The sequence below is a fragment of the Gopherus flavomarginatus genome, chromosome 5 (assembly GCF_025201925.1).
Source record: "Gopherus flavomarginatus isolate rGopFla2 chromosome 5, rGopFla2.mat.asm, whole genome shotgun sequence".
Lineage (NCBI taxonomy): Eukaryota > Metazoa > Chordata > Testudines > Testudinidae > Gopherus > Gopherus flavomarginatus.
Genome location: NC_066621.1, coordinates 24903990 through 24927030, shown reverse-complemented (window position 1 = coordinate 24927030; position 23041 = coordinate 24903990). Strand labels below are relative to the sequence as shown.

Genomic DNA, 23041 nt, shown 5'->3' with positions numbered 1-23041 from the left:
TCCAACCAGCCGTTCCCGCTGCCACCACCAGCATCGCACAGCTGGCTAGGGGAGGGGGCTGGCCCTGGCGCTCTGTGATCAGACACACACAGGGACAGATTCATTCTGTGCCTGTCAGACCCAGATGTGGGCCTCAGACCTGAGGCTGCTCCAGCCGAGAAAGAAGGGGCCCAGTGGGAGCCATAACAGGAGGCTTTGTCCCTTGGTGGTAAAGGTCAGGACATTGAGGGATAAGGCTCCCTCAGAAATTGCTCTCCAAGGGAGGAGGGAGGGGCCCACGACAAGTTAACAGCTCCCTCACTCCCTTCCTCCGTCCTGCCACTTGCTGCAGCAAAGCCCTGGCTGCAAGAGAGGCCGGGGGGGAGGGGGGGGTTCTTCACTCATCGCGCAGCTAGGGGCTCGGGTTTGCAGTCGCTGTCCCATGTCTACACATGACCTATGCTGTTTGGAGCGGCTTTGAGAGTGACGCCACCCCAGTCTTGTGACTGGGGCCTTTCCCCAAGAGGAAGATCAGTCAATTTCATGGGCTCTTCCCTGCATTCATGGGGAGAGAGGTCAGGGGATGCTGCCAGCAAGCCCTGGCGAGGGGGACACAGAGCACCATGCTGCCCTACCATGGCCCTGGGAAAGCAGCACTGAAAGCCAGTGAAAACCCCCTGTGGCCCATGCAGACCTACCCGATGGCCCCTGGGTTTCCTTCAGGGATACTCTCCTGGACTAGGCCAGATTCATGGCAGGGACCCGCTGGACGGCCAGGCAGGCAGCAGTGCCACACTGAAGAGAACCAGCTGGCCGGCAGGCACCAGTACAGAGTTAGCCAGAGAGCGCAGGTCAGAGCAAGTTGAGCAGGGAGGGAACCACAGGGCCTGATCCCAGCCAAGGTGCCTGTGACATCTGTGGGCGCTTTGCCCCTTGAGGACCCCAGCAGAGCTGAGGGAAGAACTGAACGTTTGGTTTGGCAGCAGCTTCCCCCGTTGCCCCTCTCCAAAAAAAAAATCCATTTGTGTTGAACAGACTCTGAAGCCTTTTGGACTTTCCAGTGAGTTGAAAATATCCATTTGGGGTCTATTCCAGAGCAGGGATTTGAATCTGGGTCTTCCACACTCCAGCTGAGTGCCCCAAACACCTGGCTGAACGTTAGTAAGGGCAGGGTGGTGGGGAGGGGAAGGGAGAAGGGGCACAGAGGTGGCACCTTCTCCTTTGGCCATCTTGTGAAGGGCCAAAATTATTCATGTCAAATACACGCATTGTCTTGGGTTGACCGAAACCGCATTGGTCGGCAAACTGTCCATGTGAAAAATTTTACCATGCTCTGGCCCACAGCAGTGGAAAAGTCAGATCCAGAAGAGGCTCCTGCCAACACGTTCTTGTGTCATAGGGCGAAGGGCAGCCTGGAAGCGTGGCGTGACAGACTCAGTGCTGTATCAGAGGGGGCAAAGCTGGGTATTGCCATTGCACAAAGACCAGCCAGCCCAACCCAAATGACCTTCCCTTGGGTTGAGAGGGAACAAAATGAGAAAAAGGGAGAAACGATGGCCAAGGGTCAGGGCACTGGCCTGCAACTCCCGAGATGTAGGGTCAGCTTCCTGCTTCACCTCCAACTCCCTGTGTGACTTTGGGCAAGTCACTCAGGGTCTGTCTACACAGGGAACTTAATCCAGCTTAAATTCACACCCTGCCTTAAACCAGAAAAAGGCACTCTTAGTCCAGAACCAGAGTGTTCACATGGGGAGCCAATTTCCCTAAGTGCAGAAACCCTTTAGTCTCTCTGTGCCTCAGTTTCCCCCACTGTAAAATGGGAACAATGAAACTTGACCTCCTGCATCAAGTGCTTCGAGATCTATAGACGACAAGCACCAGAGAAGAGCTAGGTGGTGTTATCTGTCAATGGGGATAACAGCACTGCTCTACCTCACACGGCTGTCTGAGAATAAAGACAGTAAAAGCCCTGCTGGGCTCAGATACTACACAACTGAGGGGCAGAGGTGTGCAAGAGACAGATCACAGCCTGCACTCGCAATGACTGTCCATAAAGATAAGCAGCTGAGTTCTTGCAGGTTTAAAGGGACAGCCCGCAGAAAACAAAAGCATCATGGTGACAAAGGGGATGGCATCCCCTGGATCAGCACCCCAATTCGTGCACAGCCTGACCAACAAGCGGCTGGGTCTGAGCCCGAGCCCCACCTTCTCAGGCAGCAGAGAGAAACAGCAGGGCTTGATTTTTTTCTCCCAACATATTAACTCTGGTTAAAGCAGGATGCTGGGAATAAACCTGCTGTGTGCAGAAGGGAAGCCCGACAGACAGCGGCCGATCTGTTCAATGGGCCAAGTGCCCACATATCCAAACTGTTTGAGTCGTGGAAAATGAGCCGTCCCGGGAAAGCGACCACCAGCACCTGCAGAGTGCGAGCCACGTGCCTGCTAAGAGAATCACCAGGGTACGGCAGGGTCACATGCTTAACCTCCAACCGAAACTGTGGCTAGGGGGAAACCTGCTAGCATTTAACATAGGCGGAAACAGCCCAGCTGCACACAGTTCTGCCCCCACTGCACACCTCCCAATAGGGAGACCTCTGCGGCCGAGCCCTGCTTGACCTCCCATTGCAGTCAGGCAGGTCCCAAGCCTCTCGGCTGTTTAATCTAACAGGGTTGTATTTTGACAGCCTCTGGTAGGGGATATCCCCTCTGGGACCAAAAAGGCCTGCCTGACAAATGGGGGAAGGGCTGGGCAAAACAAGGAGCTTGCCTGTTTTTCAATTAGCACCAGGGTCCACTGGGAAAAGTGCGCCCCCCCCCCCATGTGTCAGATTCTTATTTTGAGCAGGGTGAGGTTTTTGTTTTGTGTGTTTTTTTTTTTTTAAAAGAGCTTTGCCTTCTGTCATTCTCTCCCACGACCTCCACCACAATTATGCTGCGTGACCATAATTAACATTGCTAAACCGCCAGGACGACACTGTCAGAACTGCCACAGCCCAACAGTCCTGTAGCCTTAAAATCTCCCCTGATCCCCATTTTCCACCTTGCAGGGTGCATCCCATGGACTAGCACTGATCTCCATGGGGGGCTCCTTTTCCAGGCGATATCCAAGCCCAGGAAAAGGAGGAGGACAACACACACACACACACACACACACACACACACACACACACACACACCTCTGTCATATGCAGAACTCTTTCACCCTTAGTATAAAATTAAGGTTATTCAGATGGAAATTACCTGGTTCTTCTTGTGCAAGGCTGAAAGGCACCAAATAGGAATAATTAAATGTGTTTTGTCTCCTCTACTGGTTGGTCTGCATAGAGGATAAGAGTCGTCTACTGCTGTCAGTTAGTTTGGATGTGTCAGGGTAACAGTCTGTGCTTTGGAGCTGGAGGTGTTGAGTACAGAGATGGGGCGGGGCATATTCATAGTGTGGAGACGCAGCATCGCAAACAGCACCTGCCCCACTTTATGCTGTAAATGCACTGTGAAAGAGCGAGTCTAGAGAACTTGGAGGCATTTCCACATGGGCTAGATACAGGGGGTAACATTTTCAAAAGCACCAAAGGGACTTAGATGCTTAAATCCCACTGACTTTCAATGAGCCCCTAAATCACCTTTGAATGTACGAATTGCAAGGCCAGCGAATGACGCCTGTCACTCTTGGGAAGAGGCTCCCACACCATGGAATAGTCTATCTTGTTTAAATCAAAGGGGGCACTGTCAGGTATTTTGGCCCCAAAATGTAGGTTTAGCAAAACCCAATACCAACGAGATATTTTTTCTAACTGATGTGAAAAATGTAGCTCAATGTGGCTGATAGAAGCCAGCTTTGTGAAACTCCAGCTCAGCCACACATCTAAGGCAAGTGACTTTTTACTGAGCAAGTCAGGTGCTCTTTACCCTTCCAGTATCATTGCACTGCACTGGAATGAGTCACCCGACTCCCTCCTAGCCGGCAGCGGAAAGGGTGGGTGACTCGACGCTGCGCCCGCCCTGGTGAGTTCCTATGACCGTTTTAAGCGGCCAATTTAAACCACTTCTCTGGAGCAATGGACACCAAACACACCCCAGCACTCTGCTAGGGCATGGGAACCCGGAAGTGAAACTGACTAGCTCCGAAAGAGAAACTGACTGGTCTAGTTATCCCTGTCTAGTCTGGGTCAGATGGCACCAGGCAACAATTCCCTTGCAGCTTTGCTACCAGGATAGGTCTCCCCTTGCTATAGCCACACACCTAAAAGGGGAGGCTGCAGCTGCACATGGCCAGACCCCCGAACACTCGTTCTTCAGGCCCCCATGGGATCTGCAGTTTCCTCGAGGTTTCTGCTCTACGAGGTCATACCACTCCACACTCCAGCCCTCAGCCACGCAAAGATTTGCTACCTCCTAAGGTGGAGATTGCAGTGGTTCCAGCCCCCAGGGAACTGGAGCTCCGGTCTCTTGACAGTGGTTTGGAGTTAGGGGAATAGATACTGGGTGAACTTTTCTGCTCATGAAAATGCAAAGCCAAACAGCACTGGCTGGAGTGGAACAAAGCCTTGGCTAACGTTCCTCCTCCTCTCAGCGCTGGCCCACAGCCCCTCTTGTTCTAGCTCTGGGCTCCACCGACATGTCATTTCTGACCTGCTGCCTCCTGTCCGGCAACTCTCCTGAACAGAAGCCAGCTGGCAGGGCACACAGTGGCCAGAGAAATCACAACTTGTTTCCCCTGTGCCTGTCACTAGCCTAAATCCTCTCTAAAGAGAAGCTGAGCCAGCTGATCCTTCACACTAATCAGCTCCCTGCAAACCTGCAGCTGCCACACCCAACCCCCTGGGCCAACAGTCCTGAGCAGGAGACCAAACAGCTGCAGAGAGAGGGCCCTGATATCTCCCGCAGAGCCCCCACCCTTCTCCCCTGCAGCCATTCACCCCATCATGCCTGTTTATCTCCCTCTACCCTATCTCATGTGTGTGCCCGGTCCCCATTCTCATAACCCCCAGCCCCCTGCCAAGACACTGGCTGCTTTTGCCTTCCTGGGGGCTCGGGCAGCCCAGGGGAGGTTGTGGCTGCGGGGGATGCACCAGCCAACCCAGATTCAAAGAGGTCTGAGCCAGCAGTGGGGGAGGGGGTGTTAGGGATGAGTGGGATTGCAGCCGCTTGCAAGATGAAATAGCTAGAAGCCCCTAGCCCTGCAGGGCAGTTGAGAGCATCAGGGTTCACTTCCCCACCTGGAGCCAATGCTAGGCCAGGACAAGGGGGGCAGTGATCTCCCACCCCATCTCCCATCTCTGCAGGTGGGAGCCCAGGCCCTGGGGCCCCTGCCATTGGCTGGAACGGTTACATTTTCCAAGGAGCTTTTACTGAATTTCCCTCATTTTCCTTCCAGCCTGTCCAGCTCTGTCTCCTCATCTCTTTCCCCAGCCCATGTCACCTCCTCCTCCTGCACCCTCATCCCCAGTGGTTTTGTAGTGTGAAGAGCATCACAGCACGTCCCCTCCTCTCTGCCCCAGGAGGAAGATGCGGGTGGGGATGGGAGTGGGAGGGGCTCCCATTCTGCCATGTGCAGGTCTCTCACCACACCGGCTTGAGAATCTGGGACCACAGCTCAAGCCAGTTGCTGAGGGGCTACAGTTCAGCCTGCCTAGGGGGAAATCATGCCCCTGGCGAAGAGTAGCCGGTCAGGGGTGCTGCAGACAAAGCTCGGGGTTGCTCTATTCTCTCCTCCCCGCTACCATCCTGTGAACAACAGGGTGTGCCCCTCAACCCAGGGAGCTTGGCTGCAACTCCCCCAGGCCTGGGAGGGCAGAACCCGTGGGGCTCACAGTGGGTCTGGAGGGGGCAGACCAGATGGGGACTGGGGAGGACAGGCAGATGGGATGTCACTTTCATTTCTAGATCCAATAAACAGACGCACACACACACCACACACACACTTTTTCAGCCTACATTAGCGCTGGCCCTGCCAGGCTGCAGGCACCCTGTTCTCAGCCTCACTCACCCCATCCTGAGAGGGCACTGCCCCAAGTCGCAGCAGGACTGCCTGACTTCCTAAGGCCGCGGTGACAACGGACAATGTCAGCCTGTTAGGACTTTGTATCTAACCTGGCCAAGGGCGGGAGGCCACATAGATCCCACCGACAGGGAACCAGACCAGAGAGGCCCATCAGATCAGGAACGGCCCCTTCCCACCGGTTCAGAGAGCTGACCCAGCACCCAATGTTCTGGTCTGGCTCAGATCCCAAATCACAAGACACTGATTCTTCAGATGCAGCAAATGGGCTGCTCACAAGACCAAAGGAGTCTTGGGTCCAGCTTGGAGCAGGATGCTGAAGACTATTTTAGGTAGCACTAAAAAAGCTATTGGATTATCTAAAGGTATTTATATCCCCCCACATCATTGTATGCCTCACGAAACGTGTTTACCCTCACTCCCATGGTACAGCAAGGGGGCCTTACCCTCACCCCAATGCTCTTATCCCCATGGTACAGCTAGGGAACAAAGCCATAGCGAGGTCACGTGAATTGCCCGAGGTCAGACACACAGTCTGTGGCAGAGCAGGGAATGGAACGCAAGTTCTTTTAAGTGCCAGGCAAGCACCTTAACCTCTGGGCCACCCATCCCTATTTAGATACAGGGCCCATTGAACAGGGGCTTTTACTCCTGCCTTTAGAAGGCCCTCCGGGCCAGCCACGTGGCCTTCAAGACATGCTCCCACCCCAGGAAGGGCCATGAGAGCCCCACTCCAAGGAGCACTCTGTCAAGGGTTAATACTGGGAACATGCTGGATCCAGGCTGGCTGTGGGAGGCAGGACAGCGTGTAATATGAACCCCTGGCTCCAGGCACCGAAGGACTCAAAACCCGAGGGTTAGCGAAACTCCCGGAGTTAGCCTGAAGTCAGTTACACCCATGAGGGCACAAAAAGCCATTTGTTGCTCTCTTCCCTTAAGGGCTGGGGAGCTTCTCCATCTATCTCCAGCCATGTAGACAGGCAGGCGACAGCACCAAGTTCCTAACCATCTCTCTTCCCCCCGGCCCGCAAAGCATTCCCCAGGGTTTAGAATACGGCCGGCAATGGAGGGTGTGCAACCAAGGCCAATTCCCGAGCACCAGCCGAGCTGCCTGTTCCATTCCCTGCACTTGGGAGATAAACCGAGCTGCCGTGACCTTCTCCAAGCACAGATGTGACATCTCACCTGCCCCAGCTCCCAGAGACCCACCTGACACAACCTCCTCAGATTCAGATTCCCATCTAAGGTAGCTGCCACCTCCCCAAGCACCTAATTCCACTTGTAATTTGAGTAAATTATCAGCTAATAACTGCAGGAAAACGTCCTCCCCACAGGATTCTGCACTTTCCCCACACAGCAGAGCCAAACAGGGTCTAAGCAGCATGACACTACGCCCACTATGGACCCCAAATGGAAGAGGCAGGGGGGCGGCAGATTAACTGTGGCTGCACTGAATTCCCTTCTGTGTAGGGAGCAGGGCTGCAGAGATAGCCCTCAGCCAGCCTAGCAGTGAGGGTTACAATGCAGCTCTGGGGCCTAGAGCCCTGGGCCCAGTTCTGGTCAGCCCATATCCAAGGGGGCAGAGCAGAGGGAGATGGGGTTCAGAGACAGGCCACAAGAGCCGCTCGTCTGAGGGACTGGGGCTGGTGAGCGTAGAGAGGGGACGTGGGGGCAGCATCCACAGTGAATGGGACACAGAAGGCTGGTCAGACCCCACTATTCAGCCCCTCTCCTAGTGAAAGGACAAGGGGACAGTTAATAGGATGAAAAAGCAGCATGTTTCAAAGAGATGGAAATGCGTGCACACACGGCCTATGGACCGACACGGCCTGTGGAACTCACTGCCACAAGATTTCACTGAGCCCCAAAGCTTAGCGGGATTCATAACAGTCCGGCATTCCTACAGATGGCGAGACCCGTCAACGTTCTAGTCACGATTAAAGAGGCGGCAGATGTTGCCCCATGTCATGGCCCAGGGGCCAGCTAGGGGTTTTGGGATGCTCCCCAACTGGAGGATTTGCAACATGGACAGCCTGCCTGCAGGTTTCAGCTCTTGCTTGTGGCCACTGCAGAGCTGCCTCAGTAGTAATAAGCTCGATAGTATTCATCACCATGCAATTTTGACAGGTTTCCACGCCCCTTTTAGGGCTTTTGTCCCGCCTTCCCACCCCCCGTTTTGGTTGGCGCTGTCGGCCATTTTGAAAAAAATGTGTGTGTGTGTTTGACTAGGGGAAGTGTATTTAATATCAGGGTGGATTAAGAGAAAAGTTAAATAATATTGAAGACTAGGTTTATAAAGGGAATTTACTACGGCAAAACCTGTTTGTTAAGCACCGAATAAAAAAGCATTGAATGTATTCAATACCAATGTAGGTTAAGAAAAAAACATTATAAACTAAGTTTAAAAGGATAATTAAGTGAAGCAAAACCTGTTTTGTAAGGACATAAGCAAAAACTATAAGGAAATACTTAAAAAGTAGGTTTAAAAAAATTAACCAAGGCAAAGCCTGTTTGGGGTGCCCTGGGTAAAAAAGGGATTGAAACTTTTGACTGCCAACATAGGTTATAAAAAAGCTTTTTAATATTATTAAGTAATATTAAAAACAATACAGCTAGGTTTAAAAGGGGAATTGACTGAAGCAAAACCTGTTAAGTAAGCACATGGCCAAAAACTGTAAAGGGGTCCTAAGAAAAAGGCTTTTAAAAACATTAAAAACTAGGTTTAAAAGAAAATGTACTAAGGCAGTGTAATAAAAGTGAATAAAACGTATTAAAACTAGTCAATACCAATGTAGGTTAAGAAAAAACGAGGTTTAAAAGGAAAATTGACAAAGAGAAAGCCTGTTCTGTAAGCACAGGGTAAAAACTCTATAAAAAAGTGGCTAAGAAAAATACAATAAAGCTCAGGGTAAAATTAAAAAATGTTTACCTTTGCAGTCTTTTTGTAAAACGAGGCAGCTTTTCTGGTTTAACCCTAGTAAATAAAACACATTAAAACTAGTGAATGCCAATGCAGGTTAAGAAAAAACGAGTTTTAAAAGGAAAATTGACCAAGGGAAAGCCTGTTTGGTAAGCCCGGGGTAAAAAGCATTCAATATCAGTGTAGATTAATTAAAAAGAGCAAAGATAGAGAGCACGCGGCGGAATCAGAATGAGACAGAGAGAGAGAAGCAGGCAGAGTCTGTTTAGTAAGCACAGGGTAAAAAAGCATTCAGAATCAGGGCGGGTTACAAGACAAGAAAAGCGAGGAGAGAGTCCGCTTTGGAAAGAGCAACGATAGAGAGCACAGGGTAGGATTAAAGAGAAAGAGAGAGAATTGTTACCTTTGCCCGTCTTTCTGTAGAATGAGGGAGATTTCCTGCTTCTGACACTCTCCAGCTTGTTATCACCGCTTTTGGATCGGCCCAATCAGAGGTGGTTTTACAACAGCGTCATAGAATTCATTTTCCTGAACCAACCAATCCTAGTGTTTCAAGAGTTTAAGCAAGAGCCTTTTAAAAACCGGTTATTGTCTACCAATCAGCATGTGTTTTTGTGTATAAAAACACGTGGTTTTGCGAGCGGGTTTTTCAACACAGAGAAACTAACTAAACACAAAGGCATGTCCCTGTACAAAACACCTACAGAAGCCAAGAAGCCGGAATTGCCCCTGGGTGCGCCAGACCGTGTTCAGAAAAGAAGGCTCCTTTACAGTTGTTTTGCCAACGAGAAAGGCTTGTTGTCGAGCCCTGTGTTTTATTCTGAAAGAGAACTGAAAAAAGAGGAGCCACAGCCGTTTGTAAAAAATCAAGTGCGAAAAAATTTGTTGTCAGATTTGGAAAAAACAGAATTAAAGGCAGAAGTAAATCTTTTTTTTTGTAACAAATTACAAAATGTTTTATAAAAATAAAGGGTTAAATCTTTTTCTTTTTATAGGGGAGAATGGAAGAAGAGCCTATATATGAGGACATGGCAACCGAGGAACAGCCGCAGGATAGCGATGTTGAAAACCAACCTATGGACCCCGAGTTGTGGAAAGATGGCGATATTGTTACGGTATAAGCTTTATTAGTTGTAAAAAAAAATAAAAAATTATTGTATTTACACTTTTAAAAAATGACTTTTGATTTTTAACAGATAACCAAGCCTGGGCCGTACAAGATTACTGCTTTGGTGTGTAACAAACTGCCAACAGTTGCAGAGACAGAAACACCCGAGGAGGTAAAGACAGCTTAATTTATTTGAAATATATATATATATATATATATATATATATATGTGCATGACACTAATTAAGCGTTAATATACGGTTGGTTTAATAATAGGCTGCTGAAACTATGATTGACGAAGGTGATTCAGAAACAAAGGACACAAACGGGGTGTCAATAGTAAAACCCAAAGAACACTACAAGGTAAAAATTACTTAAATAATTTAAAAAATATATAAATATAAACATATGTAAGAGTGGTAAAATAAAACTATATGTTTTGTGTTTAATAACAGGAAGATGATATGGGGTTCAACGGTGCGACAGTCGAGGATGATGATAATTCAGAATCAGACGAGGGTACGACCGAGGTAGCACAAATAAACTCTAGGCTTTTTTATTTTAAAATTTTTGCATCAAAAAACTTAAAATATGTTTTTACAATGTTTTTAACAGACATCTTCAGAGGATGAAAAGAGGCGGTCTCTAAGTAGAACAGCCGTAATATGTACCTGTTGTTTTGTGTGAAGCAAGATGTTAAAAAAAAGTCTGTAAAAAGTGAAGAGAGTGACCAGAAAAGCGGTGAAGAAAAAGAGGATCCAGTTATGGTTGATATTGTTAGAGCTGTTGTAGTAAAAGCCTTTACCACTGTTTGAAAAAACAACTTTTGGAAAACTGTGCAGCCTGCGCTGTAAATAAGTCCAACCCTTTTAGTCACCCTTGTATTTTTTGGGATCGCTCAGAAGTATTTTACCAGCTTAGACGTATTTCTTCTAAACTGAACGCGGCCCAGCTGGTAAATGTAATTATAGCTGAAGGCTACAAACTAAAAAAGCTTAACATAACCACTGAAACTATAACCAAAGTTGTTAAAATGATTAGGGAGGTTGGAAAATCATCTGACCCGGTGGCCTTGCTGGTAGATTCTGTCAAAAGAGGTGGCCCCCTATATTGGCCGAGCGGTGTGTAGCAGAGTTCGCCAAATGGATTATAAAACTTTTTACATGCAAGGTTGTGACCCCAGAGGCTTAAAAAATATATATTAATTAAAAATGCATTGTTAAAGAAACTGTATCACAGTTTTTATATTATTTTGCTTAAACCGTTAAAAATGTATGTAATTGTATCGTATTACTTTACTGCCGCTTTAAAAGTTAAATGTGTATAAACGTTGTTGTGTTAAATAAAAACAAAAGCAGAAACAAACTTTTGTGTATACAGTGTTTTAAAGCAAGACGGGGTAAGCATGGCAAAGCTGCTAAAAAAAATTTATTACTCACCCGAAAAAGTTGGTAGTTTTGGGGGCATAACACCCTTATTTCAGGCCGCTAAAAGACACCGTAAAAGCTTAAGCAAAAAGCAGGTTTCCGCTTGGCTTGCGGATCAAGATGCTTACGCTTTACATAAACCTGCAAGGCTTAAATTTAAAAGAAATAAAACAGTGGTGTCTAATGTGGATACACAATGGCAGGCAGATTTGGTTGATATGGCCGCCTATTCTAAAGACAATGACAACCGTAAATATATTTTAACAGTGATAGATATTTTGTCTAAATACGCCTGGGCGGTAACCCTAAAAAATAAAACAGGAAAAGAGGTGGCAGAGGCGTTTAAAGCTATTTTTTCAAAGGGGCGCGTGCCTCAAAAATTACAAACAGACCGAGGAAAAGAGTTTTTAAACAAAGCTTTAAAAAATTTGTTTAAGCAATATGGAGTACACCATTTTGTTACCAATAACGAAGTTAAAGCGGGAATTGTGGAGAGGTTTAACAGAACTTTAAAATCAAAAATGTGGAGGTATTTTACCGCCCGTAACACCTTTCGCTACATTGATGTGCTGCAGGCCTTCATAGACGGTTACAACAGAAGTTATCACAGAACTATTAGAGGGCGCCCAATTGACGTGACAGAAGCTAATGCGCTAAGCGTGTGGAAAACCGTCTACGGGGGTAGTTTTAAAATAAAGAGGCAACGTGTGGTTTTTAAAAAAGGGGATCACGTAAGAGTATCTAAAACGAAGGGCACTTTTGAAAAGGGCTATCAGCAAACCTTTACCGATGAAATATTTATCGTGTCAGGGGTTTTATTAAGAGGACAAAGACCGGTGTATGCATTACAAGATTATGAAGGGGAGGAAGTTGTGGGGTCTTTTTATCCTGAAGAATTACAAAAAGTAAACCCTAACCAGGACCGAGTTTACAAGGTAGAAAAAATTTTAAAAAAAAAAAGGTCGGGGAAGAAACAAATATTTCTTTGTAAAATGGAAAGGTTGGCCTAAAAAATTTAATAGTTGGGTTAAAGCGTCTCAAGTGCAGGACCTTTAATAAAAAAATGACTGAACAAAGTTTTTATATGACATTACCAAGCAACGCCTCAGCGGGGGCTTTTCCTCAAAATACTAGTTCCAATTTTACAATACAACTAGCCAAGCCTTTAAATTTAATAGGGCGGTGGGATGTCGCTTTATCGGAAATTCATTATTGTCACTCTTGGAACACGCTTCTTTTCGATACAGCATTTACGTTAGCATCGGAAAAAAAAATTCGAACCTACTACATGGATGCCGGCTATTATTCGAGCATTCACCATTTAATAGAAGTCATCAACAAGAATATAGACAAAGATGCCGAAAAAACCAAATGCCTACGTTATTTACAACCCTGTGACTAGAAGGGTTCAGCTAAAACCAAACGATGGAAAGTACTTTTTTTCCACAGGTGGTAAATTGGCAACAATACTGGGAATGCTTTCAAATCATCCGTGTAGGATTGCACCGTACCCCGCAGACATTACGGGGGGTTTTAACTCTTTATACGTGTACACCGACATAGTGGAACATCAGTTAGTGGGGGACTACTATGTGCCGCTGTTGCGCTGCGTTCCCATCCGTGGTAGCAACAACGAATTTGTTACAATAACGTATGACAAACCGCATTACGTCCCCGTAAGTAAGCAGCACATCGGAACCATTACTATTGAAATAAAGACGGATCAAAATAAACACGTTTCATTTAGTTTTGGAAAGGTAATTGTTAAACTACATTTGCGTCCCAAAAAAGCTGAAGAATGGTAACTATGAAAAACTACGGGGACCCCTTTTTGTATAGAAACTACTACAAGGCCCAGGCTGGCTATGGCTTACCAGGATATCAAGGATTACCCGTTATGTACGGGGCAGGTTTAGGAGGAATATTTCGCAGCCTTTTTAGAAAAGCCGTGCCACTTTTAAAAAGAGGTTTTGACATTATTAAACCCCACATGAAAACAGCCGCGAAAATATAACCAGAGACGTCGTAAACCACGTATCTAGCGCAGTTATAAACAAAATAGGAGCACAGGAAGGTTCCGGTTTAGTGGTAATGAGAAGAAAAAGAGCAGCGTTGCGCCAGCCCTTTAAAGGCCCACCTAGACCCTTTAAAAAAAAAAAGCTGTGAGAAGAGGTCTTAGCCATATACCAAAAAAGGCGTCCTAAGAAGAGGAAGCGTCGCGCTACCAGCGATAAAAGGGATATATTTTAAAATGGCTTTTATTCATTGTGGCTCTGACGAATGCACCAAATCGGAGCTGGATTTATTTCAAATAGCCCCCACACAAACAGTATTGAAAATAGCTTTTATGTAGAGGTGCCTCCTTTGGCCGCTTTAACGGTAAATGCCCCTCTTGAATTTTTTATTTCGGGACATGGGATCATTACTTAGACCTTAACAACACGCTGCTGTACGTGTGCTGCAAGGTGACAAAAGAAGACGGATCAGACATTGATGATGGTGCCCGGGTGGCCCTAACAAACTACCCCATCGCCACTCTTTTTAACCAGCTGGATGTTACTTTAGGCGATCGTCTTATTAGCCAGAGCAACAATTGTTACCCTTACAGAGCCTTAATAGAGCTAATTTTAAACTACAGCCATGACACCCTCGCTACTCAGTTTTCGACAGGCGGATTTTATAAAGACACGGCAGGGGGCCACGAAAGCACCCTTTTGGTCGGCCAGGCCAATGAGGGGTTTATACGCAGGGCCGAACTAACGGCCGGCAGCAGGAAACTGGATTTGTTGGGACCTTTACACAGCGATTTGTTTTTCAAGAAAAACTACTGCTAAACGGCGTGGATTTAAAAATCAAACTAACACGTAGCAAAGATGTTTTTTGCCTTATGAGCGGCACTGCCAACGAGAATTATAAAGTACACATTATTTCGGCGTCCCTGTTTGTAAAACGTGTAAAAGTAACCCCGGGGGTTCGTTTGGGGCACGCTGAAGCTTTAATGACCGCCAACGCTAAGTACCCCGTAGACCGGGTAAGCATAAAGGTGTTTAGCATACCGGCCGGCAGTCGTGTCAGTAACCAGGAAAACCTTTTTTTGGGGCAGCTACCCAAGCAGCTAGTAATCGGTTTTATAGATAACGACGCCTTCAGCGGCAGCTACGTTAAAAACCCTTTTAACTTTAAACATTATAACATTAATTTTGTGGCCTTGTATGTGGATGGCGAACAGGTGCCAGCAAAACCCCTACAACCCGATTTTGAAAATGGAAACTGCGTGAGAGAGTACATGCAGCTCGTGCAGGCTACTGGAAAATATGTAAAAGATCGATCGCTCTTAATTAACCGCGATGAATTTGCCCAGGGCTATACGCTGTACGCCTTTGATTTGACCCCGGATCAGGAGTGCGCCGACCATTATTCTTTAATTAAAACTGGAAACCTGAGAGCGGAAATTCGGTTTGCAACGGCTTTGCCCTCTACGGTTAACATGATAGTGTATGGGGTTTTTGATAACGTGCTCGAAGTAAATCATAGAAGAAACGTTCTGTTTGACTATATGTAATCATGAACACCGTGCAGCTACGAGATATTTTATCAAAGGACCCTTCTTTTTTAGATGTTTTTTCTAGCGATTTGCTTCCGAAAAGTTTTGTGTCCGGAAGACCTTTGGGGCTTATTGTTAACACCCACCCCCCATAAGTTACCCGGGGAACATTGGTTGGCCCTTTATTTTTCAAAAAAGGGGGCCCGGCGAGTTTTTGACTCCTACGGGTTTTCCCCAGACAGTAACTTTTTCCCTGTCTATTATGACTTTTTAAAACCGTAACTGTGATAAAGCTGTGTTACATCAGAGACAACTACAGGACCCCCTAGCTGTAACCTGCGGTTATCATTGTATTTTTTTTTTAAAACAACGTAATAAGGGTTTATCTTTTGATTGTATTTTAAAATTGTACTCCGATGATTTAGCAGAAAATGACCGCTTGGTGGTGCGATTTGTAAAAGGAAAAAGACCCGGCATGCCCAGACCTGTTTTAAGCATGTTTCAACATGTTCAAACGTGTTTATCTTGTCGTGTGTTTAAAGAGCTGCATCAATAAAACACAATTTTTAATTTTGTTTACGTTTTTTATTTTACATTGTTAACCAGTCAATTTTTCGTTTTTTAACAGGGACGCTTTTAAAAGAGGCGGTGTTACTTGTGGCCTTGACCGGCTTTAGCCCTATTTTTAGACGCTCTAAAAATTGTTTATTGGTAACATGCCCTACGACGGTCGTAGGCACGTTTAGCTCTGCCAAGGCTTTCATAAAAACATGCCACCCTTTAGGAGCCCTCTTGTTAGCGAAAGAATAAGAGCCGGTTACCCCCCTGACTAAATCAAGCATGTGAGACCCCTCAATCGCCTTCCCCCGGTACACAAAACGGCCATTATCAGCCCAAGAAGACACATCTTTACGTTGTTTAAGCTTATTTAACAATATTTCAGCTTTTTTTTTTATAGCGAGGATTTACCCCCTCCAACACCTCCTGAATAACAAAGTCCGATACATCCCCCTGAACGTTAGGAGGTTGAAACTCCTCTTGCTCTTGCTCTTGCTCTTGCTCTTGCTCAGGGGAAAAAAAAAGGTTTATTTTAGTCTTTTCCATTTCACCACGCTTGGCCAATACCAGGTATTTTTGCAGGACCGCCTCGTAGAGTTTAGCCTTTTCGTAGTCGGATAAACCGGTTCTTTGAAGAATGTCTTTCATTTCTGAATCCAACTGGCGACTGGTTGTGGTTCTGATATTTTTTTCACCGCTAGAAGCCCGCTTTATTTGTTCTAACTGGTGGCTAGGAACAAGGTACATTTTTTCGGCGTATTCCATTATCTGTTAATTAAAAGGCTTGACAGCAGGGGGAGTGCAAAGCTTAACAAAGGGCCAATAAAGCCACCAGTTTGTTTTACAATAACCTTTTTTCTTTTCAGGGATAGCTTTTTATCGCTTAGCTTTTTAATAATTTTTCGTTTTTTTTTAAGGATGCTTATTTGTCGAGGTTTTAAAGGAATGTTTCCTTTTAAAGTGTTAAGCGCTATTTCTGAGATGGCCGCTACTAGGTCGTCAGACGCCGTACAGAGAATAGCCTTTCTTTGTTGCGGCTTGGCTTTGATAAGAAATTTTAAAAGAGCCAGGTTTTTTTTGCACACGGTAAGACATGTTTGTTCGGGAGGTGATTTTTTTTAAAATGGAGGATTAATAAAAAATAACTATTTTTTATGGGTTTTTTTAAAGGTGTATGCACAGGGCCAGTCTGGGGGGAAAAGACCTGTTCTTAACCTGAGGTTTTCGGGCGTTGAAGCATTTAAATCCACCAGCAGATACCCGTAGGGGTCTTTGGTAGCGTCCTCAAAAGCCTCCAAAAAAAATTGTGTTTTACCAGGGTACATTTGCCGGGCCAAAGTGGTGACTTGTAGTTTATCGCGGGGGTTTTTAAAAAGAACCATATATTTAGTATTTAAATTAATTGTACGGCTTTTTTTTCCCTGACAAAACATATTTTGCACAATGTACATAATACTTAAGTTTTTGTGGTGTACGTATTTTGTAAAGGCTTTTTCAATTTCACCACTGTCAGAAGCAGACTCCATTAGATCATCTATAATAACCATATTCACTTTATTACTAGGAAATAAATGTTCATCATTAAAAGTATTAGGTAAACCTTCCAAAAATGTAATACATGAAAATTTTTGCAGCAACTCTGTATACAGCGGTTGCCAACAGCTATAACACCACACAATATTTTCAGGCATACATGATAACAGTTTATGACCATTTTCTAACAACTGTTTTATAAAATATGATTTTCCAGAATTTGAGGGCCCACAAAGCAAACAGGAAAAGGGATGAACAAACTGAACGTGGTTTTTCATAATAATTAATACCCGTACGGCAAAGTTTTAAAAGCCTCCTCGAGGGCTCTTTTGTCGTAAATGACTTTTTGGGTTTTTTTTAGAGTTCTTGTTTCTATTAACCAGTGTTTTTTTTACCCTTACGATTCCTGGCTGCTGTATTACGATTTCTTTTGGGTCCTCTCCCGCGGGGTAATCCCAGACAAGTTTTTTTTAAGCTTTCAAAATTAATTTTTTCACTGTTTCCTGAGTTAAGTGTGATTCCTTTAATTTCATACAGGTTTTACCGCTGGACAGTTTGTACCCGTATGTTTTAGGTCCCGCGGACACAAACTCCACAATGTGTTCATCTGGGGGTATTTCGCTAGTTAAATCTCCTAAATAATCCCCTAGGGGGGGATTCCACTCCCCTTCTTTACTTACAAAAATTACAGAATCCGTATCATGATAAAGACACCGCTGCTGTAAACGATCTAACAAGCGGTAGAGCTCTAACCGAGCATAAGCGGTGGTAAAGCACGCTATAAACACGTTAGTGTTGCTGGAATGGGTTGCAGTGTTCTTTTGCGTACTTCCAAGACACTACGGCTGTATCATCATCGATAAACTCGCACGATGACACATCGTAATAAGGTACAAAAACGTACTTAAAGAGCTCGTCCGGGTCCGTTACTATACTAGTGTTAGTCAAATTTGTTCGCTGACCAAATTTTCCCCACAAGGAATTTAAAAACAGCTTTGAAATTTGTCTTTTGGCGGGGTTTACCTTAATTTTGTTTAGACGCAGACACACACCTTCTTTTTCACGGTACTCTTTAACGTACTGTTCTTTTTTAAGCTTGTCCGTACACCAGTGAGGAAACCCCGAGGCCTCTTGTTTTTGTCTTAGGTGTGTTTTAATATAGTCTGAAAACAGGGCATCTGAAGAGCGGTTAAAATGCCAGACTTCATAAATTTCAGCGATTTTGTACCCTTTGTTTAAAGCCTCCACCAACTCTATTGTGCACCAAGTCCCTGTTAAAGCCCTCTCCTCCTGACTGTGCCCGCAGGGATCCTTTTGTTTTGTTTCTGCACAAAGGGCGCACAGGGGAAACATTAGTTTACCATCAACCCTGTATGGTAACACGGGAAAATACAAACCTCTTGGAGGGTACACTTTAACCTTGGCTATGCCAAAGTACTGGCCGATATCCCCAAAACCCTCATACACAATAACGGGATGTCCCACCGGGTACTGTTTAGTTTTGTTAACAAATGGGTAGAGGCTGGTAAAATCGTAGTAATGAACCTGCTCCCCGGGCAGCGGTTTGTAATAAAGGCAAATGGCGTTTGTTCTACCACCGTAAAGGGCGTCTCTAGGAACCAGAGGCTGTGGCAGCTTTTTTTCTCGTAAAAAATTTTCCACCCGGTTATCGTTTGCTAGCATGGCCTGCCACTCGTGTTCCCACACGGTCCTTACCTCAAACCCCTGGCTTTTTAAAAATTCAGCCTTAATAATGGTTCGGTTGTACAGCTGTCCGTAGGTTGCCTTAAGCAACGGGTTGTAATCATTTTCGCAATAGCAAATGGGGCACCCGTGAAAAAAACACCCGTTAAATTCAAAGGCCGTGGGTTTACCAGCTATAATGGCGTAACCGTCCAAAAAATAGGACCCAGTTTTAAACTCGCCACCCTGCAAAGCGTGTTGAATGTAAATATTTTCAGTGTGGGCTACGTACATCAACCACTGAATGGCCGGCGTGGAATATCTCTTCTGCTGTTTGTGGTAATTGTCTAACGGCAAAAGCGCTATGGTTTGCGGCTTTAAAAATTAAACCGGTACATGGCCATGCAAATCGAGGCCAATGTGAGGTGCTGAAAGGGATCTATACACTTAGTAACCACTTCCTCATTATCCTTTCCGGGGTTTTTAACAATTTGCTTTTCGGTCATTTTTATAACTTCGTTTCTGAACCGGTCGCAAGCCTCTCGCAAAATTTCAACATCTTTTTGACAATAATAGCGTAGTTCTTTTTGAAGATCAAAGCTGTTTTGGCGATTGTGCTGGTACCAGTTTAAAAATTCTTTTTTTTCTTCAGGCATCATGTAGTCTACTCCAAAGTACTCTATTTCGGGCATAGGTCCCAATAGTTTTTGATTTTTAACGGTGTTAAAAAAGTGTGGAAAGTACCCCTTCGCTTCCTCAAACCCCATAGCTTTGGGTAACTTGCTAAGTTTCATGGGGAGAAAATTTAAAGAATCTATAAATTTAATGGCTAAGTTTACCACCGTCACGCAAATAAGTTTTCCCCCTTGCGTTACGGTGCTAACAGCCATTTTTTCTTTAATTAACTGCCTTAGAATAAAATAACTATCGTAACCTTTAGCGTTATGAGCAATAAAAGTGTATCCCTTAAAGCGCTTGTCTATAAAGGTTAAAACAAACTCGCTAATGCATTCTTCCCCCTTAAATTCCCAGCTAGTTTTTTTATTTAAATGCAAAGCATAAATATAATTTGGCACGTGTACCCCCGTTTCCTGCATACATTCAAAATCATAAAACACATAATCCTTTCCCTCTTCTGGAGACCAAATATTACGCATATAACACTCGTGACCCTCTATGTTGTCTGTTTTTTTGATGGCACTGGGGACACTTTTTGCTTCTACACTGGTGATTTTTAACCGTGTAGAAGCCGCATTTATCGCAAAAAATTCTGTTTTTACAATCAACTTTACCGCTGGTCGCCAAAGCGCTGTGCCTTTCTAAACAGTCGTCAGACCTGCAAAACAGCTTACAGCTGGGGCATCTTTTTTTTTCACCGGCCACTTCGAGGCACTCGGCGCTATTACACGTACGGCAGTGGTTTTTACAGGCGTGCTGGTGTTTGTGGCTATAGGGAGCGTAACAGTAGTTGCACAAATACGGGGCGCCTATAAAGGCTTTAATATTTAAAATACCGTAAAAATGTTTGTTATGTAACAAAACAAAAACAGTTTGGAAACGCTGTACACCCCCAGTTGTAAAAAAAACACCAATTTCCATTTCATAATACAAAACGGTAATAGCTACCCCCAAGCGCTCTTCGAAAGAGCTCACGTCTGTCAAGCTAATCATTTTTTGGTCCGAAAACCCCAACTCCTGATGAAGGTGTTTGGCCCCCTCTAACAACTGGGCATCTGTAAGTTTTTTATCTGATAAAAGACCCAGCACGCTACCGGCAAAACATAAGTTGTTACCCTGATTATTTAAATCAATTAAATGTTTTCTTTTTTTTTTCAATAATTTTACTGTACGTAATAGTTTTTAGGGGTCTTACAGACCCAACTCCACCAAGCCTGTTTCTAATAATTGTAACAACCAGGCGTAAAGTTCCGGACCCCACAATCTCTGCATTACTTTGCAACACATTAACGATGTTATTTAAAAAATCTATGGCGTTTAAATTTTCCCAAGGCCTCCGTAAAGAAAAGAGCGGGTGATTTAGCCCCGGGGCATCTAAGCGTAGCTGTACAAAAATCTTCAGGACCCACCTGATTATTAATATCATCTAGCAAATTTTGAATAGCAATGTCGATGGCCGCCATGGCTTCTGTGAACCCCGTTACTCTGTCCAAATTAGCAAAACGAAATTCCTGAAAATATTCATATGCGTTAAACTCTCTTCGGGGTCTTATCCAGTGTCTTACACGCTCCAAATACACCTGTGGTGGTGTATCAGGAGCGGGGAAATCTGGACCTTCAGAAGAAGAAGAAGGGGTGGGAGGGTCTATTTCCCTTTCTTGGTTGGGGGGTTTGTTTTTTTTAAAATAGCTTTGGCTTTTTTTTATTCTTTTTGCCAAAAGCCTTCTTAACATTTTAGATTTTTTCCATTTTTTTTTCCAACCCCTTTTTACATTTTTAGGTTTCATGTGTAGTCACCCTCTTCCTTCCCCCTTTAACGCGCTTTCGACCTTTTCAATTAGTGCCCGGGTGTCTGCTATTTTTTGGTCTAAAACAACCCTTTCTTCTGGAAAATTTTGTTTTTGAAATACCTCAAGAATTAGCTTTGAAAACTTTTTATCTATTAAACGCTTTAAAGATGAACAAACACTAAACAGCTCGTTACAAGCAGCAACTGATGCGGCCAGCCCCACAGGAAGATTGTTATTTGTAGCAGGGGTTTTGCGGGTTCCGAAAGCTTGGGGGTTAACTTCTTCACCCTGCTCGAACCCACCCCTAGACACGGTTCCTTCTACAGAGTTGTTTATTTTTAAAGCTGATTGGGTCGGGGAGGCATAGGTCTGTTGAAAACGAGGGGCTTTACCGCCTCCGCCTCGCTTACCATGGTTTTTGAAAGTTGTAGAGGTAGCTTTGGGCGGTTCAAAAGCGGGGGGTCCTGAGCCCCTTTCCCCCCGCCCTGAAAACGGATGCTGTTTTAGAGGTAGACTTTTTGGCCTTTTTTAATGCCGGCTGGTTTTGTTCAATAAGGGATTTAGACGTACAGGGCTGTTCAAAATCGGTGTGCTTAATACCCTTGCTTCCGACTGCAGCTGCCTCAGAGGGAAATTTTTTGCCCCTCTTTAAAGGTTGCGGGTTTTGGGCAATGAGGGATTTGGACGTGCAGGGCTGTTCAAAATCGGTGTGCTTAATACCCTTGCTTCCAACTGCAGCTGCCTCAGAGGGAAATTTCTTGGCCCCCTTTAAGCGCTCTTCCCTTCAACATTTCTTCTTGAGGAATAACGCTTGATAAGTCTGCCGATACACATAAAAATGTTTTTTAGCACGGGGTTTTTTTTTTTTTACTAACAACAAACATGTCCCCCAAATATATATATTTTAAAAACGTTTTTGCAATAAGGGGGCTAAAACCGCGTTTAAGTATAATGTACAAAATAAAGCGCTCTTTTAGTTTACCCCCCCCCCCCCCTCCCCCCTTGGGCTGTACAACGGCAGCTTTTGTACAGTAAAACCTTTAAAAGTTTTTTTTCCTAACAATAACAAACAAACCCCTAAAATGCACACTATTTCCAACGTCAATTTTTAAAAAACCACATATTTAAAAACAGTTCACACCTTCCTCTGTAATTTCAGGAAAAACCTATTGGGTGGTTTTGACTTCCATCTTGTTCTAAATTAAAAAAATAAAATTTTTTAAAACCTTTTTTTTCTTAAAAATAAATTATACTTGTGTAGCATATTAATTGGCTTACCAAAATTTAAAGCTTCTAGCGCGGCATCTGGAATGTCAAGAAAAAAGTTCTCGTCCTATTCAAAAGAAAAAATGTTGGCTTTTAACTAAGCATAACGCTGTTATAATATCTTGGCGGCCCATACAAATTATAGTAAGGTTTCTTACCATGTTGTTGCTTCCCATAACGGTAGAAGTCTTGTATTAGCAATATTTCTTTAACAGCCTTGTTTAGTTTTTTGTTCCCCTATTTATAGGTTTAAACCTGCTTTTTTAAAAAAAAAAAGTTTTGCCCCCCACACCCAAAATTCTTTTAAAAAAAACAGGGTGTGTAAAGGGCACTTTTCTAGGAAAAAAGGCGGGTGCAGTTTTGGGGGGCGCCAAATACTTTAGCTTTAATGGCTAACAATGTTGTTTTTTATAGTAAATGTGTTTAAACAGTTAATAAAAAGCCTTTGTAAATGGTAATATACCTATTTACAGCTTTGTAACCAAAAGTTTTTAAAAACTGCAACCTGTATTTTTTTAAATTTGTTATATGGCCTTGGTTTTTAAAACAAAACTGCT

At 44.6% G+C, this 23041-nt stretch overlaps 1 protein-coding gene and 1 long non-coding RNA gene across 8 annotated transcripts in view; both read right to left on the bottom strand.

Annotated features, from left to right (window-relative positions):
- KIF21B (kinesin family member 21B) overlaps positions 1–23041 on the bottom strand; it is a 98522-nt gene that overhangs the window by 62082 nt on the left and 13399 nt on the right. The window lies entirely within an intron of this gene.
- Positions 1688–22715, bottom strand: LOC127052659 (uncharacterized). 4 transcript variants are annotated; one of them, XR_007774832.1, is made up of 4 exons: positions 22643–22715; positions 22497–22551; positions 9301–9440; positions 8512–8951 (listed from the first exon to the last, which is right to left on the bottom strand). It is a non-coding gene; the product is annotated as an uncharacterized LOC127052659 (long non-coding RNA). The 4 variants fall into 4 exon arrangements; XR_007774835.1 differs by lacking the exons at positions 22497–22551; positions 22643–22715 and adding an exon at positions 1688–1698 and having other exon boundaries at positions 8686–8951; positions 9301–9537; XR_007774834.1 differs by lacking the exon at positions 22497–22551 and having other exon boundaries at positions 22643–22659.